Source organism: Astyanax mexicanus, chromosome 7 (genome assembly GCF_023375975.1).
Source record: "Astyanax mexicanus isolate ESR-SI-001 chromosome 7, AstMex3_surface, whole genome shotgun sequence".
Taxonomy (NCBI): domain Eukaryota; kingdom Metazoa; phylum Chordata; class Actinopteri; order Characiformes; family Acestrorhamphidae; genus Astyanax; species Astyanax mexicanus.
Genome location: NC_064414.1, coordinates 42903694 through 42921593, shown reverse-complemented (window position 1 = coordinate 42921593; position 17900 = coordinate 42903694). Strand labels below are relative to the sequence as shown.

Here is a 17900-nt window from a genome sequence, read left to right as displayed (position 1 = left end):
TTACTAAACAAGGGTGCTGACAAGAGCCAGCCCCAAAGAGCACTTGATGGGCGTTTCACTTGAAAATGGAGAAAAAGATACTCTTTAAAAGTGAGAGCTACCTATAATCTTTTATTTTCAGGATTAAAATGCCTGTTCAGGATGTGAAAATTCAGAAAATTTAAATAGAAAAAATACCAGGGGGTTGAAAACTGACATGGTCCAATAATAGACAAACCCGTTTGTAAAGTTGTTAAGCTATTAGCTGTAATGGATCTTCTATATGTCAGATCATATAGCTGTTAGCTGCCATTCATGTATTTTAAAAGTGTAAATAGCGGAAAATCGCCAAAACTGACATTTATACTAAAACAAACAATAAGAAGATATATTTTAGGCTCATCACTGGTCATGAGTGCTTGGCAGATGTGGAGGCTGTTTGGTAGATAATTGTGTTGAGTGCTCTGATGAGGTGCTGTTGTTTCTGGCTGATTACTAATGGGGGAGCTGTGTCTCTGTCTCGTTTCTAACTGCTCATTTCCCTGCTGTACACTGCAGCTTATTACACAGTGTTCATCTCTTCTCCAGCACAGACATGTCCTATCAGCTTGCTTTTGCTCAGAACTTGGTTTTAGTTTCTTGTTTAGAAGTATACAGGTTTGAGCCTTCTTTGTAGGCCTGTTAATGTAACTATTTTAATTGGATTGCATATTTTGCAATGTATATATATTATAACATTATTGTCATGTTCAGACATTGTGCCATTAATATACTGATAATATAATAGCATAAAATTAAATTATGTCTTTTTAAAGAGCAATGAACTTTTGTAAGAATTAGTAAGAATATGCAGACTGCAATTGTAATATCGATATTTAAAAATACTTTTAGAGTAAATATACAGGCTCATGCTCATTTACATCAATGGGTGCTACTTGTTAAGGAAATGTAATGGGCAATAAATGAGGTCATGTTGTATTGGACTGGGATAAATATAGATACTGTGATGTATTGTATTTGTGTGCAATACATTAATGAAATGTAATGTCAAATATTGATATTCTCTTGAAACACACATCCTCTAATTTCCCTAAGACCCCCAACCCCCCTCCCCCCAATTTAACTTGCTAAAGTTACTGCTTCATTACTCCACATGGTGGCGCTAATCAAATTATTAGTAGGTAAACCTGCAGTAAAGGTTATTGGTTGTCACAGTTTGTGAAACTGACACCAATAATTTAAGAATTCCTGATATTTAGAGTATTTTACACTCTTCAGTAACACAGATATTGTAAATTACTGTAAAGGATTGTCTTGCGATATATTGAGTATTGCAAAATCACAGTATCGTAAGAACGTTGTCATCGCAGGCGCTGTTTGGTGATTTTATCACGAGATGCCCTGTGATTCCAACTCCTAATGTTGTATATATTGTACAATAATTATATAATAATAATAATAGTGAAATGCCTGCTTCTGTGTTTTGTTATTATTCAGACACAGTAGGTGCAGATTCTGTTATCTCCAGTAATTTCCACCACTATAGTCTTCCAACTAACTGTCTAAGGAAAGTCCCAGAAGATCCAGTGCCTGCTGGTTTCTGTATGCTCAATAAATTCGCCCGACACCTGGTGCTGTCCTTCACTTTCTTTTGTGCACTGTTAATCATATCTCCCTTCTGCAGAATGCAACAGTTAAAATTACATGATAGATAGATAGATAGATAGATACTTTATTGATCCCGAAGGAAATTTAGCAGCCAGTAGCAATTACACAACACAGTAGAAACAAACAATAAGTATTATAAAATAAAATAAAAGAGCACAGTGAGGAATATAAGACTCTAAACTATAAAATTATAAACTGAGACTTAAAAATATATACATAAATATATAAATACAAAAAAACTATACAAAGTGTGAAAGTAATCAGTCATAGATATGAGGTAGTGCAGTAAAATAATAATTTAAGTATAGAAGGTATCAGCAGATATGACAATATTAAACATAAACCTGTGCAAGTATTGTATTTAAGTAAGGTGCGTAGTGTAGTGTCCAGGAGTGCAAAAGTACAGGATGTACAGTAAAGTGACAAAGTGTCCAGGGGTGCAAATGTACAAGATGTACAGTAAAGTGTCCAGGAGTGAAAAGGTACAGAGTGTACAGTAAAGTGCCAAGTGTCCAGGGATGCAAATGAACAGTATATACAGTAAAAAGGCAAAAGAGTCCCAGGGTGTAGATGTGTAGGGTGCTTTCCAGTACCCATTGGAATTAAGTTAGAAATATTTTGTTCCACTGGAATGTCTGTAGGTGTGGTATTACGGAGCTTCACCAGTTTTCTTATTCGCTTGTTTTTCCAAAGTCATTAAAAGCACTGTTTTTACTTCCATTACCTCAGGGTCAAAAGATTATGCAACTCCTCAACATTATGCTTTACTGGAATAGAAGACGTAACTCAGATTATAGGAATACCTCCCTGCTTGTGGTTGTTGTTGGAATATTTCTGTTCTAATGCCTCTAATATCAAAACTTACTCATAATCTGCTTAATACTAGAAAAGGGAAATATACATTTAACAGTTAACCCGCAGATCACAGTCTTATTTCTTCACTCTTCCTTCTTCAAACACCTCACACAAACACACCAGTGTGTTTTTTTGCTTGTGATCAGTAGTATTCAAGAGTGTGATATGTCACAGTATATTGTATATCAGTATATTTAGCTTTCCTGTAGATTGCATAGACTTAGCATACCAGAGGAACAGTAGCTCTGCACTACACATCAAAACCTACAAAGTCTGCAACATATTAAATAATAAGAAACACAGTATCATAGAACAAGGCTTATTTTTTTAAGGGTTCAGAATATTTTGTGATTTTGCATAATGTAGTTGAGATATTTGAGACATTTGACTTTAAAATGTAGTGGAGTTAATCCATAAAAGCCCAGACTCAGAATATTGGTACAAAAAACTGCATCAGTTTAATTTGTTGAGCATCTCATATGTGTTTTTTTTATTCATTTATGTTCACTTTTCTCATTATTAACATGTAAATATTTGAAGGTTTCATACATGACTGAACAACAATTTTATAACTTGTACTTTAACATTGCACTCAGAATAGGGCTGGACGATATTGTAAAAATATTGTATCTTGATATTTATTATCTTATTTACATGCGGGCAAAATGCATTAATAGCATCAGATTATATTTATATTTATTAATTATATTTATTTCAATGTTACTTGGGCTTTATGAGTTAAAGTAAAGAACAGAGTGCTGTAAATAATTTACCACATCTTTTCAAGTCATAATGGGCTCTTTTGGTTTTAAAGTAAAAAAGTCACCAAAAATATAAATACGGTACTGCAGTAGAGTAAAATAATAAAATACATTTACTTAGCAACTGTACACCACTAGGGAGAAATTAATTGTCCAGTCTTGATTTTTTAACAGTAACCCCTAACAAGGGTAAAGTGTACACCATTTAGGAGGTAGGTCTAAATAGGTTTAGTTGAGTATTTGAGGAGAGATGCTAAACTAAAAGAACCAGGAACCCACTTCCTGTATCTAAGGGTGTGAGATACAGTATGCGTCACAGATGAGTAAATAGCACGGTAATTTACATCGTGGACGAATGTTAAAGAGGGAGAAGCCCTATCCAGAAACTTCAGGGTTTTTGTTTCCTCTTTGCCAAACTATAAGTGAATTACTATTCTTTTGGTAGTTTCAGCCTCATAGAGGAGGAAGTGAGTTAAAGTGACCTTGTGTTTCTACTGAGTGATATGAGTTAAGCTGGCTAAGTGTCTGACTGAAACAAAACCCAAACAACCCAATTATATACTCTGCTATTGTCATCTTAAGGCCATTCAGCATTGTGTTTAAGGCATGACTAATTCTGAGGCCACAGGCCTGTCATTTTTCACAAGACAGGAACTCCTTCATCTTTAATGGGAGTAACAAACAACATTCAGACATAGCACTTCACCACCACAACTACTCACTTCACCATGATAAGTGGCCACCTGCAGTCACCCAGCCACATGCGCTATTTGTAGAAAACTCAAAACTCAAATCAAGTACAAACAATCCACATATTAATTGTTATATGGAGTTTTAATTCACGTAAGAAAAACAATTTAAACCAATACAGCATATAATTTTTTTTTTCATTTTCTCTCTAATTTACAAAGCCAATTACCTAACAAACTCAGTAGGAGTCCCCAACACCAGGAGGGTGAAGACTAGCACATGCCTCCTCCAATACATGTAAAGTCAGCCACCGCCTTTTTTCAAACTGCTGATGTAGCATTGCTGAGTAGCATCACAACGCGCTCGGAGGTAAGCCCAGCTACTCGGTTTTGATACATCAGCTCACAGACGCCTTGTGCTGATCCACATCACCCTAGAAGTGATGTGGGGAAAAAGGGCACCATCTACCCATCCAAAGAGAGCAAGGCTAATTGTGCTTTCTCAGGAGTCCTGTAGCCGATGGCAAGCTACACGAACAGGATTAAAACTGACGATCTCCTGATCATAGTGGCAGCCCTTAGCCCGCTGGACCACTTGGAGCCCCCATCAATACATATTTTAATATTTTAATAGCGGCAATAATAACAACCACCTTTTTAACATATGGTAATAACATAATTCTGCATCAGCTGCCACCACAGAGTTCAGCCAAAATAAATTCATGCTCAGCAGCTGAGAGATTTAAAACAAACTTTAACACTGAGGGCCAACCAATGACACCAAAATATAAATCACAAGCTAACCTAGGGGGAAATGACCACACTGATGGTGGGTGAGGAGGGAAGATGCACCCAGTATGCAAATAGATGGTGAGTTACAACTATCAGTGAGTGTATTTACATGCACTCAGTAATTTAATATATAAGACAGAAGTGTGTGAAGATTATTACTATTTTTATTTATTTATTTTTTCAGGATATGGGGTAACACTGTGATGCTGCAGGTATCTTGCGTGCTGCACAGCTGCAGGAGCCCAGGGTTGTGGGTTTAATCCCCACTCTGGTCTCTGTTGATAAGGAATTTGGTATGTTCTCCCTGTGTATGAGCGGGTTTCCTGTGGGTATTCCGGTTTCCTCATGCCTCCCAAAAATACACTCAGCAGATGAATTCACTGTGCTAAATTGCCCCTAGGAGTGAATGTGTGAGTGAATGCTTGTGTGTGGTACCATGCGATGGACTGGTGCACTGCTCATGGGGTATTCCTCTCTTGTACTCAGGGATTCCGGGTCAGCTATACACTGCAACCCTGACTGGGAAAAAGCGGGAAAGAAGATGGATGGATGGATGAATTATTATTTGTGATATGCACTTATACATTTAAAAAATCTGCCAATGTTGATAACAAAATCTTGTGGTAGCAAAAGAGTGAACACAAGCATCAGGTTAACTTATGTTCACCCTCAGCAGCACAGAATAAAGGGAACTTGCTCTCACATCCTAAAACAATTTATACTTCTGCATCAAACCTACATCATAATATATATGTAACTGCGTACCCTATGCCGTAGCCTATGCCGTAGCCTATGCCGTAGCCTATGCCGTAGCTCAATGCACTACTTCCTGGAAATGTGACTACATGGCACGCAACGTGGACAACTGCAGCTGAGATTGGTCCGCTGGGCCTCATGTTCCCGCCCACACATTCCCGCCTTTGTGGTTTAAACTGCAGAGCAACACAGAGCTCCTGAAATACACACGCAGAAGTTTAAACACGTTCCGCTGCGTACCACGCTCTTTTACTGGGTTTGGGTAGGCTACGATGTACGTTCCACGAGAAGCATAAACTGGCCTTAAGACCTGGCAGCTGCCCAATACATAAACAAAACTGCACGCAAGTGCAGCCAATAAGATAGATGTACGTTTTATTAACCAACACTGACGAAAGAGTCTATTAAACTAGTCTAAAACACAAAATCACTTTTTAGAGTGTGCATGTAAAATTAGCTATGTTATGCAAGGCTGCCCACTGTACTATGTCCTGAAACTAGGTAGAGAATTATATATTTTGACTATTTTTCCAACAGTAACAGTATTTACAGTATACATTTTTATTTATTTATCTATTTTTTTAATTAATTATTTTTTTTAAATTAAATTAAATCAAAAAATCTATTTTTATAAAAATAAGCACTGCCACTATGATCAGGAGATCGCCGGTTCAAATCCTGTTCACGTAGTTTGCCATCAACTACCAGAGCCCTGAGAGAGCACAATTAGCCTTGCTCTTTCTGGGTGGATAGATAGCGCTCTTTACCTTCATCACTCTATAGGGTGATGTTGATCAGCACAAGGCAGCTTTGAGCTGATGTATCGGAACCAAGTCACTGCGCTTTCCTCCAAGTGCGTTGTGATGCTACTCAGCAATGCTGCAGCAGTTCAAAAAAGAGGTGGTGGCTGATTTCACATGTGCCGGAGGAGGCATGTGCTTGTTTTCACCCTGCTGATAGTGATAAGGGGAGTCCTAATAAATGGGTTGGGTAATTAGCCTTGTAAATTGGGGAGAAAATGGGATTAAAATTTGAGATAAAATGATATGATATAGGGCCTTTAAAAATGCAACAATGCATTCACAATTTAATATTACATATAAAATAATTAATGCTAAAGCTTACACAATATGTCGTCAGTCACAGTCAGTCATAAGTGACAGAGATGTCACATTTTTAGATAAGATAAGTGTTCAGGTTGAACAGCTGCACTGTCTATTGGGGAAACTAAAAGTTCTGTTATGGTTCTGTGGTCAGTGTTGAAACTTCCCACTTGTTCAACAGGCGGTTATGTTGCAGCCTCAGAATAACAACAGAAAGGCTGGGTCTACAAGACTTACTGACATTAGCATTAGTGAGGTCAGGATTTTGGATGGTCACCACCCCACCTCCCAAAATTATTGGATGAAGCATCATTGCTGATTCGCTGCTGCTCCACAGCTCATTGCTGGAAGGCTTTATACACCTTTAGCCCACACTTGAAATAAGGCATATTGGTAACAGATTCCTATTTATCTGCCTTAGAAAGTCCTACTCTTTTTTCAGTACTTCTTTACAGGGATTAGACAAAATGTGTGTTTTTATATTACATTACATTACATTTGGCAGATACTTTTGTCCAAAGTGACAAACAGTAGTAATAAAAGTCAAGGTTAGAAGTAGTTAGTTTGTTAGAGGTGTTAGGAGAGTAAGTGCTCTTTACAGAGCTCTGTCTTCAGGAGTTTCTTAAAGATAGCGAGAGATTCTCCTGATCTGGTAGTGGAAGGGAGTTTGTTCCACCATTAGGGAACTCGGTAGGAGAACAGTCTGGATTGTTTTGTGTGAATGTTTGGTAAAGCTAGGTAATGTTCACTGGAGGAACGCAGTGGCCGGGAGGTAGCGTAAGCCTTCAGGAGCAAGTGCAAGTAGGAAGGAGTCTGCTCTGTCATCACCTTGTAGGCAACTGTAAGAGAATTTGAATTTGATATGAGCAGCAACTGGTAGGCAATGGAGCTCAATGAGCAGTGGTTTGACATGTGCCATTTTGGCTGGTTGAAGACCAGGCACGCTGCTGCGTTCTGGATCATTTGGAGTGGTTTTACTACACAGGCGGGAGGCCCGTTAGTATGGCATTGCAGTAGTCGAGGCGTGAGATGACCACTGCTTGTATCCAGAATTGGGTAGCCTGTTTCTGATGTTATAAAGCGCGAAGCGGAAGGATCGAGCAACTGTGAAGGAGAGCTGGTCTTCAACCATAACACCCAGGTTCCTAGTAACCTTTGTCAGTGAGAAAGAGACATAAAAACAAGAAGGTGGGTTGAAGCTTTTGCCTGTTTCTATATTCTTAAACATCTAAAAGATAATTGCTCTTTAAAATGGTTTTCATACGGATTATGCTATTTTATATATTTTTTATTTATATTAGTCCCATAAAACCTCAATAAAAATCCAATAATACAGTTTTTTTTAGTAATAATTTCTGGGACAATATATATTTTACAATCAAAAATAATTAAAGTGACAGGCCTACATATGTAAAATGCTTTATTTGGTGTTCTAGGTGCTCTGGAAAATCCGCCACTCCGCTTGTCATAATGCGTGTCTATTAAGATGTGACTGTCATTTCCTGTGCACAGATCGGAATGAACCCACTTCCTGGTGACACTGCAGCTTTATATCAGCTGAAATGTTCAGAAAAGAAAGATGCTCACTGGCTTGGCTAGACAGAAAAAATGGAGTTTCCTTTGTGCCAGAAAAGAGTGACAGTTTTGCAGTGAACTGTGTCAGCATGTTTTTGTCTTTTGTTTTAATTTAAACAGTTTAACAGTTTAGAAGTAACCTTTGCCTGTTTTAGGGCAGAGGAAGCGCACACCGCCTCCATTTACCACAGACAGCATGTAGCACTTCAGAGCACCACACATTTAGAGGCCTAACACTTACAGAATTTTTTTAACCAAACACACAGGCTTAATTTACAACAGCGTCCCAGCGTCCCTTTATTTTAGTAATTCAGTTGAAAATGTGAAACTCATATACAGTATTATATAGATATAGTGATCTATTTTACACGCTTACAGCAAATGAAAACCCAAAAGTCTGTATCTCAGAAAATTTGTATATTATAAAAGACCAATTGGTACTTTTGACAGTGTGGGCAGTGTGCCAAGTCCTGCTGGAAAATAAAATCCGCATTTCCAAAAAAGTTTTCAGTTGTCAGCTTAAATCGAAACTGTTCACAAAAGGTATTTTATAGTCACTTGATTGTACTGAATACAAACTCAGTGTCAGACCAATTAATTAATTATATTTAAAAATTGGTGAAGTAAGAGTCACCTAAAATTAGTTGATTAAGCACTGGTGAGTCTTATTACAAAAATGATAACCAGACATTAGAGCCATATTAAATCATGATACTTTTACTTGCTACATAAAACCATGATACATTGGATATATATATTTATATATATATATATATATATATATATATATATATATATATATATATATATATATATATATATATATATATATATATATATATTACTTTTACTCAAGTGCAGGTCTAAAGGAAAAAATATAGAATGATATTTCACCTTTGATCTACTTTACTCCAGTACACGTGTATTTGTGTATTTCATCCACCACTCATTCATTTGAGCAAAAGATGACAGCTACACATCACATCTCCTAAACTCAGGATTCTTAATCGCTCCCATATTCACACCCATACTTATCTTAACTATAAAGCACTACTCATGAACTCCCACAGGTCATGGAACTGTGACTGTGGTGACTGTGACAGTGACTGTGGTGATCATATTTTGGTATTCATAAAGGAGGATGCTGAAGACACACAGGGGCGTCTGCTGTGGTTAGGTTATTGTGGTCGTGGAGGGGATTTAAATATGTTTCAAAATTTAAAGTTGTATGGCAGTGACAATGTGTATGTGGGAGGCTGGGAAGGAGATAAAGGTGCTGTAAATTATTATTAACAATGACTGTTAATATTAAACTCACCCGTCCCTTTAGTGCTCCTTTATTTGCTCCACCTCCAAACACAGCATGGAAAACACTAGAGAAAAAAAACATTAAAAAAGACACAAAAGAGAACAAGAGTTATTTGTTTAAATTGTTTCTACAAAATGACAGTGACCACTTAGAGGAGTATATGTATAGAAAGGCAGTTAATCTAGCAAGAAAAGTAATGTTATTTAGCATAATATTTCAAATTATTATTTTATATCAGTCCATCACACTCTGCTAGCAAACATATTTCAATTTTTTTGTGTTTATAAACCTTTCACAAATGTTGTATGACCAACTACTATTACAGAACATTAGAATTACATTATAGCACATATTTCTTAACTAAAGCTAGATTAGCTTTAGCTAGGTTAGCTATAGCTTTGTTCATTTTAGCTAGGTTAGCTATAGCTTGGTTAATTTTAGCTAGGTTAGCTATAGCTAGGTAATTTTAGCCAGGTTAGCTATAGCTTGGTTAATTTTAGCTAGGTTAGCTATATCTAGGTAATTTTAGCTAGGTTAGCTATAGCTTGGTTAATTTTAGCTAGGTTAGCTATATCTAGGTAATTTTAGCTAGGTTAGCTATAGCTTGGTTAATTTTAGCTAGGTTAGCTATAGCTTGGTTAATTTTAGCTAGGTTAGCTATAGCTTGGTTAATTTGAGCTAGGTTAGCTATAGCTTGGTTAATTTTAGCTAGGTTAGCTATAGCTTGGTTAATTTTAGCTAGGTTAGCTATAGCTAGGTAATTTTAGCTAGGTTAGCTATAGCTTGGTTAATTTTAGCTAGATTAGCTATAGCTTGGTTAATTTTAACTAGGTTAGCTATAGTTAGGTTAATTTTAGATAGGTTAGCTATAGCTAGGTTCATTTTAGCTAGGTTAGCTATAGCTAGGTTAATTTTAGCTAGGTTAGCTATAGCTTGGTTAATTTTAGCTCGGTTAGCTATAGCTTGGTTAATTTGAGCTAGGTTAGCTATAACAAAAAAAAAAAAATCAGAAATGAAAATAAGAGACACCCACCAAATAAACACATAATTACACATATGTATGTGTATACATATTTATTTTATATATATGGACACTTAGGAAAATAAAGAACAAATCGCTTTACACATGGTTCAATACGGACACAATATTTTATTTGTATTTTATTTAACATTTAACATGTATTTTACAGGACGGATGGCAACCCTAGCTATAGCTAGGTTGGCTATATCTAGGTTAATTTTAGCTAGGTTAGCTAAAGCTAGGTTAGCCATAGCCAGGTTAGCTATAGCTAGCTAACATAGCTATGTAGAGGAGAAGAAAAATATAGAGTAATAGATGTAGTAGCGTAAAAAGTTGATATTTTTTAGAAGACCTATCCCTCCTCCTCTCCTCCAACATCCAAAAACCTTACCAGTGTTCACACACATCTTTGTTCTTGCCTGATCTAAGAAGTTTTGGTTCTGATTTAGATCATCACTTGTCAGTTGCACTGTAGCCTAATTTAAACCGCACCACTAGTTTAAAGTAACACATTCAGCATGTGGTTTAGAAAAGACTTCACACCTTAAACTACAACTATAACCTATGTTTAGCTGTGTATAATCTTGCATGGATGCAGCATATTCATATACAATCTGAGCAATAGCAGTGTGGACATATATACAGTCATATGAAAAAGTTTGGGCACCCTATTAATCTTAATCATTTTAAGTTCTAAATATTTGGGTGTTTGCAATAGCCATTTCAGTTTGATATATCTAATAACTGATGGACACATATTTCAGGATAGAAATGAAGTTTATTGTACTAACCGAAAATGTGCAATATGCATTAAATTTGATCGATGCAAAAGTATGGGCACCCTTATCATTTTATTGATTTAAATACTCCTAACTACTTTTTACTGACTTACTGAAGCACAAAATTGGTTTGGTAACCCCATTGAGCTTTGAACTTCATAGGTGTATCCAATCATGAGAAAAGGTATTTAAGGTGGCCAATTGCAAGTTGTTCTCCTATTTGAATCTCCTCTGAGGAGTGGATACAAAAAGTTGTCTCAGAGATTTACCCTGTCAGTTTCCACTGTGAGGTACATAGTAAGGAAATGGAAGACCACAGGGACAGTTCTTGTTAAGCCCAGAAGTGGCAGGCCAAGAAAAATATCAGAAAGGCAGAGAAGAAGAATGGTGAGAACAGTTAAGGACAATCCACAGACCACTTTGCACAAGGAGAAGCTGTATGGGAGAGTGATTTCATTTCTGCAAGCACGCCACAAACAGAGTCGCCTGAGGTGTGCTTTTGCTTATGCATACCTCAGGCGACTCTGTTTGTGGCGTGCTTGCAGAAATGGCTTCTTTCGCATCACTCTCCCATACAGCTTCTCCTTGTGCAAAGTGCTCTGTATTGTTGACTGATGCACAGTGACACCATCTGCAGCAAGAGAGATGCTGCAGCTCTTTGGAGGTGGTCTGTGGATTGTCCTTGACTGTTCTCACCATTCTTCTCTGCCTCTCTGATATTTTTCTTATATATGTTTTGTTCATCAGTACTAATTCTGGAACACTGTAAGTCCAGCTGCCAGTTTTACTGCACTGGTGTTTAATGGGGAATGTTGGGTCAGTGTGCAGCGGCCTTAACCTGTCATTCTGAGGCTTTCCTGATAGCAAATGAAGGCCTGCCTCTCCTTGGACACAAAAGCACTGGACCCAGTAGGAACTCATTATAGCTCAACCTGTTTGTAAAGTGGTGTTTAGATTATGAGCTTTGTTATGCAGAGAACCTATGTTTAACTGAACATCTCTGTCCTGGATCCACCTTCAGTGAAATGATACAATTTATCCCATCTCCACCTCTGAGTTACACATGAGTGAAATTACTACAGTACACAAAACACTAAAATAAAAATTATCATTTACCTAACTGACCACTATGCTACATTTTTCTTGTTTTTTATTTTTCTCTGAGGTCTGCATATGATGTGTGTGTTGTGTTTTCTGAACCAAAAACAACCTCATTTGTTTTTACATGAACATGTCTAAACCCCATATATACAGCTCTGGGAAGAAATACGTTTCTTTGATTTGACCAATAACTCTCTAGAATATAATCAAGAGTAAGATGGATGATGGCAAGCCATCAACTGCTTGAATTTTTGCACCAGTAGCATAAAGTTATCCAAAAGCAGTGTGTAAGGCTGGTGGAGGAGAACAGGCCAAGATGCATGAAAACTGTGATTTAAAAACATGGTTTTCCACCAAATATCGATTTCTGAACTCTTAGAACTTTATGAATATGAACTTGTACTCGTTATTTGATTTCTGATCTCTGTATCTTTTTTGAAATTTCAGCCATTTTACATTTTCTGCAAATAAATGCTCTAAATGACAGTATTCATATTTGGAATTTGGGAGAAATGTTGTCTGTAGTTTATAGAATAAAACAACAATGCTCCTTTTACTCAAACATATACCTATAAATAGCAAAATCAGAAAAACTGAATTAGAAACTGAAGTGGTCTCTTTATTTTTTTCAGAGCTTTATAGTGGCGTAAGAATGTATTTGCCCCCTTACAAATTTCTTTTGGTTTTGCATTTTTGTCATACTTAAATTTTTTATATCATTAAACAAATTTTATTATTTGACAAACATTACAAGGGCAATAAATATAAAAAGCTATTTTAAATGATGATTTAATTTAATAAGGGAAAAAAATATCTACACCAAACTAGCCCTGTGTGAAAAAGTGTTTGCACCCCATGAATTAACTGTGATTAATCACGCATTTTGTAAATAATTTAAATAGAACCTGTCGGACAACATGAAGCAGCTCTGCAGCAGGACAATGATCCAAGGCAGACAAACAAGTCCACCTCTGAATGACTTAAAAAGAAACAAAATGAAGGTTTGGGAGTGGCCAAAGTCTGTGTTTTATTTTAAAGTGATTGGGCAGAGGATAATTGCAAATAAACTGCTCTGAAACATGTTGTATGTCAGAGCAATTAATACTACATAATAATATCAGCTCTTTAAATACTTATACAATATATGGATAAAGTGTAGTGAGACTCTCTGCTGTCTTGTAAAGGCCCTCTCCTATAGGTACTGGAGCATTGCTGTAAGGAATTGAATGCATTCAGTTTGAAGAATGGTCACTGCCTCGCCTCATTCCGAACTCCCCAACTCATCACAAAAGTATTTGATAAAGCACCTTCATTCCAGAAAACACTGTTCAACTTATCCTCACTCTAGCCCACACCTGACATTAGATTTTGTACCAATAGGTTTATTTTTATCTGCTGCAGAATGTCCTATTCTATTGGCAGCACTTCATTAAGATAATGGGTGAAAGGATTTAAGAATTCAAGGAGAGTTTATTGTCATTCGCATCACAAGTGGTACATGAGGTAGATCGAAATTGTAATCTCATGGGAATCTCTCCAGTTACATCCAAGAACAATTGTTATGTGGATAAAATAAAATAGTATAAAATATAATATAAATAATAGATAACCAGATAAAAACACATAATTTACAAAAGTAAAGTAGAGAAGTAGGGAAGTAGCAGCAACAAGTGCAAAGAGTTTAAGAGTCTAACAGCTTTTAGACTTAAAATAGCCAAACGCATTAATTAGATGGAGTGTCAACAACATAAATATCACAGGATTACTAACGCTAAAAGTGAAGGCACAACGTTTTTGAATAAATGAACTAAAACTTCTAACATAAAATTGAACCAAACCACATTTTTACAAGCAAAGATTGCATAGAATTTTTAAACTTCATTTCAAAAATTCTTGTACAACTTTGCAATTTGCACAATAGAGCATGTTATAAATACCACTGCAATATAAACCAAATAATAGCTTTCCAAATTTAGATAAATTAGTAATTTTATTAGTCTGTAGTTATGTACCCTCCACTAAGCATCTCAAGTCCTGATTTTTCAGGATCGGCCATCAGTGCTCATCAGTGTAGTTAAAAATTCAGTTCAGATTTTACACCCTCTTTTTCTTTGATGTAGGAAGGATTTGGTTTCTCCCTGTCTGCAGTGCTGCCTGTTTCAGTTGAATAATTCTTGAAAAAGCAGTTAAATAACTATAAATATAAATGTTCTTATTTTTTTAAGTATTTTCTTCATTTTTTTAAACATTTAAATAATTAATTTATCTTTTTAGGTCATTTAGGTTGTTTAAATACTTAGATAGATAGTTAGACAGATAGAAAAATCATATATTGCAGCAACCTAATCACACAGAACCAATAACAAGTATAAATAAAATACAGTAATAATATACTCATATTGCATATTAAATGTATAAATAATCTTAAGTAAATATTAAAAAGTATTATAGATAAATAAATAAACAGATGACCAATCCTATCCTGCAGGGGAAAATACAGTGTAAGGCCATCTGGTGCACAGTTTGTTAGTACTAAAGAGTTCATGCTTAAATGTCGTCTATTGCTGCTGCCCGACAGGGTGAAGAAGTGTTGAACAGTGTTATCGCTGTTGGTACAAACGATCTCCTGTATCGTTATTTACTACAGCGGAGCTGGAGGAGTCTATTACTGAAAGTGCTCCACTGTCTGATCAGAAGGTCATGAAGGGGATGCGATGTATTGTTCAAAACGGCAGTGACTTTGTTGAGAGACCGCCTTTTCGACCACCTCCTCGAAACCATCCTGTGAACAGCCCAGAAAAGAGCTAAGTGTGTCCAAGAGCACTTGCTGCATGTTTAACAATTAAGAATATTAATGTCATATTCTTATCATTTCAAAGAGTTTAAGCTGTCCATCCTGTCATAGTAAAATATGAGTGTAATAAAAAAAAAGAAAACAATTTTTAAAATAAAAAAATAAATATATATTTTTTTAAATCTTTAAAAAAGAGAACAAGCTTATTATGCACAATTCAACATTTTTACAACTCTAGGTCAACCACAATTTTATTAAATGCCTTTTCTTTTTTATTGTCCACTTCGTTGTGCAGCTTGCCATGACAGTGTGAACACATGCAGGACAAGAAATACCAAGTAAAGTAACAAGGAATAACATGTGAAAAGAGTAATCTGAATTCTTGGAAATATATATATATATATTTTTGTTTTCATGGCCCAGACACTCAGTATTCTGAATGATCCAGTGCTTTAAGGAGAGCTCCAAGATCCCGGGAAAGTTCCAGCACTCTGTCCACAAAGCTAAGTGTCATGATTTGTTGTACTTGGCATGGACAGGCGAGCAGTGGAAACGGCCGCTGTCTGTGTCCATGTCAACAGCAGGGACTTCCACCCAGAGTGAAAGGGACGGAGGCCTCCAGGACATTACGGCAGATGATTTGCAACATGTTTTTACTCAAGTGTAAACCACCCTAAACACTGTTAGCACAGCCAGCCCGAGGCCCACCTCGAAATATTTGGCAAGTAACAGCCAAACAGCTCTGAGTAACGCTTAAAGTAAGGAACTGCCATGGGGTTGCTTAACCTCCAGTGCTCAAACACCAGCAGATCAGATGCTCATTTTACAAGCAGCATTGCCTAAATAGTTCAGTTGCTGCTCAGAACCCACTGAGGGCTTGTTACAGCAATCAGAAGTCACAACTCTCACATCTAGTCCTGTGGATCCTGCATGTTTTAGGTGCTTTCCTGCTTCAGCTCACCTGATTCAAATCATCAGCTCATTATCAAGCAGTGACAGTGAGAGCACTGAGCGTTCAGGGATGGGCTGCATAATTATGACAATAATCAAACTATATTATAATATTTACAGCAAATGAACACAATAACTTTTTTGTGAAAGGAAGGAATGTGATATGGTAATTAGGTTCAATCTTTCTGATACTCTGACACAGTTAGGAGTCAGCCAGTCAAGAGACATATGACATGACATGTTCAAATACTTGTGGGCACCCATTCTAACGAATACACTTAACCCTGGATTTCTAAAGAAACAGTGAATAAGCAGGTCCACAAATATGTTTGTCTGTATATGTTTGTATGTAAGTGTGTGATGGTGTATGTGTTTGTACACACATTTTTTTGCTTTTTCATAATTTAAAGTAAATGTAGCAAAATTTGATTGAATTTTTAATTTTATTGTAATTCAATATCTGTATACACCGAAAACATTGCTGCTTTAAAATCCTTATTGCACATTGTTGTCTTGAGGCAACAAACCAATTGCCTTCCTGGTGTTGAGGGGGTGGGTGGCGAGGTTGTATGCTTGATATATCAACAGTGACTCCCCAATCTCCCAAAATTGTGGTCTGAAATATTGTTTCTCTGCCATAGAGGAAGAAGTGTTCGAATAGCAATGTGATTTTTATTGATTATAAATATTCTTCAGGATTCTGCACATCATCAGTTCTTATTATAGATGTATATAATAGATTTAAACCAAATAAATGTTCAACATTTAAAAAATGACTATATATTTATAAAGTGTAAATATTTATATTTATTATTATATTTTATTATATACACAATGACAACTTATACAATGCAGATCTAATTCGTCCAAACAAGCTAATCCAGCAAAACATTTAGATTAAAGAAATTCAGTGTGCATATTTAATATGTTACCAATGAAAAATTTAAGGAATATTCAAGTACAATAAGATGTAATTTTTGTAATTTCTTTCAAGTTATCTGTTATGATATGTGTTACAATCTACAAGTATTTCTAATAAATTTCATTTTCTCTACTCCAAGAAGAAAAGGTTTCAGTAATTGCCAGTATTATGCTCCATACAAAACCCTTTTATTGGACAATGGAGTATTTCAAGACCAGTCAATCAGACAATTATAACAAATGCCAATCTGCCATAACATTAAAACCACCTGATAACTTACTGCAAATTACACCTCTACCAATTTTAGGCACCTCTAATGGTGTTTTGTGGTAGACCTTACCAGCAGATCCTTTAAATCCTGTAAGTTGTGTGTTGGGGTCTTCATGAATCGTAATAATGAAACTGGCCATGACCTTGTAATAAGACCTGTAATAAGACCCTTTTGATACATACTGACCGCTGCATACCAGGAACACTCCACAAAACCTTGATGTTTTATGTTTTTGGATATTCTCTGAGCCAGTCATCTAGCCATTATACTTTCTAGATATGTAGACTTAGAGATTAAGAGTTTTAGCCAAGGATCATTTAATTATTGAGGAAAATTATTCCATTATACACATCCTTGAGTGGCAAAAGTATGTGTACCTTTGCTTTCAGTATCTGGTGTGACCTACAACTAAATGTTCCCATCGATTAACTGTTGATTAGCCTGCACATCAGATTAGAGGACTTGTAGCCCTTTCCTCTGTACAACACAGTGGAACAATGATCTCTGTCGGTGGGCCATTTCTGTGGAAGGTAATAATGGTCTTGAATTTCCTCCATTTGTGCAAAGTCTGTCT

At 36.2% G+C, this 17900-nt stretch overlaps 1 long non-coding RNA gene across 1 annotated transcript; it reads right to left on the bottom strand.

Moving 5' to 3' along the window:
* Positions 1-4110: 4110 nt before the first annotated feature.
* On the bottom strand, positions 4111-11019 carry LOC111195920 (uncharacterized). Its single transcript, XR_002651876.2, has 3 exons — positions 10900-11019; positions 9497-9551; positions 4111-5263 (listed from the first exon to the last, which is right to left on the bottom strand). It is a non-coding gene; the product is annotated as an uncharacterized LOC111195920 (long non-coding RNA).
* Positions 11020-17900: the final 6881 nt, after the last annotated feature.